Source organism: Acyrthosiphon pisum, chromosome A1 (genome assembly GCF_005508785.2).
Source record: "Acyrthosiphon pisum isolate AL4f chromosome A1, pea_aphid_22Mar2018_4r6ur, whole genome shotgun sequence".
Lineage (NCBI taxonomy): Eukaryota > Metazoa > Arthropoda > Insecta > Hemiptera > Aphididae > Acyrthosiphon > Acyrthosiphon pisum.
The window spans coordinates 11,276,294-11,277,738 of NC_042494.1; positions in this window are offsets into that span (position 1 = coordinate 11,276,294).

The following is a 1,445-nucleotide window of genomic DNA, read 5'->3' on the forward strand; positions in this document are numbered from 1 at the left end:
GTTGTAATTTCAGTTAATGTATTAATAATTTTAAGCATGTCTTGTAAAAATGTAGTAACTCCGTCATGCCTCTCAATCTATCTCGTTTCACATAATCTGTTAGGTGATGGCCAATATATTCTTCAAAACTACAGTACGCTTTGCTGACACAGAAAAAAAACCAACCACTTCTTTAATAATTCCAACTAAATTTCGTATGCTTTGAACTTTATTTGATTTTGAAATCGAAATATTAAAAGAATGATTGTAACATAGACATCTACGGGCATTCGGTGAACTTTTTATAATTTCAGCTACAGCTCCACAAACTTCTGATGTCATAAAGCTACAGCCATCAGTACCAATACCTACACACTTCTTAAGATTCAGACCCATTTCTCTCAGTTGAATTAAAACAATTTGCCCCAGAATTTTCCCAGTTATCGACATTTCTTCTATTTTCTTGCAACTTTAATAATTATCCAAGGTACTATCATTATTTACTTCTTCGTCATCACTTAATTTATTATTATAACTCTTTAGTTGAATAACTCGAGCTTCGTAAAATGCATCAACAAATCTCACAAAATCTTCTCTAATTGTTATTTCATCAATATATCTAATGACTAAACTAATTTGTGATCGTTTAGACACATATAAGGTTTCATCAAAAATGATGCTGTAAAAGATATCCCTGTCTGTAATTTTTTTTAAAATACTGTCTAAAATTTCTTTACCACATAATTCAATTAATTCGTTCTGTATTGTTTTACTAATGTATGTTGCCTTCGAAAAATAATTCTTCAGATGATTTTCAAGCGTAGAATCTCCGGCTTTGACTCGAGATTTTAAAAGCTCTCTAAAATAACCTTCATTTATTGAACTTCCTCCATCTTCAATGGTAGACGGTAAATCGAGTTGGCCATCATCTCTATGCCCTCGAAAGGGGATGTTTTTTTTTTTTTTTTTTTTTTTTGTCTTCCCAAAAATATTATACTTTCTATGAGATTGGAATAAGTCTTTCCTGATTTTCTTTTATTTCTTGCATTCATTTCGTATTTAATAAATTGTGTATTTGAAGTTTGGAATTATTGTAATTTTGTAAAAAAAGTTCAGCCATTCGGACAGACTCATTGTGATATCTAGTGATTTCATGTCCATGTAAATCCTCTGTATTTCCTTGTAATTTTGCAAACTTTGTCAATGGTTGAGTAATTAATTTTTTTAATTCTACATTACGTTGAAAACCACCTTGTTTTTGTACATTAAACAAAGGACAATATTTTCAATATAAACCTTGTTTTGATGGTGAAAATACTAGCCATTTAAAATTATTTAAATGTTGTTGCCTAATAAATCGATGTATTATTTTACCATTTTTATTATGCTCAGAGAAAGGAAATACGTAGTTTATGTCGGTGGCTACCCAATGATTTATTAAAAGTTCACGCTTCGTCTAATCGTTA